The sequence below is a fragment of the Penaeus monodon genome, chromosome 32 (genome assembly GCF_015228065.2).
Source record: "Penaeus monodon isolate SGIC_2016 chromosome 32, NSTDA_Pmon_1, whole genome shotgun sequence".
NCBI lineage: Eukaryota > Metazoa > Arthropoda > Malacostraca > Decapoda > Penaeidae > Penaeus > Penaeus monodon.
The window spans coordinates 34,675,784-34,676,187 of record NC_051417.1 but is presented as its reverse complement, the minus strand read 5'-3'; positions in this window follow the sequence as shown (position 1 = coordinate 34,676,187).

The window sequence follows — 404 nt, the reverse complement described above, 5'->3', positions numbered from 1 at the left end:
TATATCTAGGTGAAATAAAGAAAAGGAAAGCATAAAATAGATATTTGAAATAAAGAGAGAGATGAAATGGCAGGAAAAAATGAAAGGACAAGAGATAGAGGAAAATATCTTTTTTTTTCAGTTTAAATTTGTTAAATGAATTTCTTATAAAAGTTGAAGCTAATTATTCTTGAAAACTTGGTATAGAACAAAGCACAAACTTCTCTTAATGTGTCTATAGACCATTTATTTAAGGTATAAAAGGAATGATTGGTCTTATTTGAGTTTTCTAGCGCAATTTTACGTATCAGTGTCTGTAAGGCTTTCTACATTATCCTCTGTCTACAGCTTATTCTATGTTTATCGATATTCGACTGTCTATATTTACTTACATTATGGCTGAAAATATATGTGCACGCATGAAA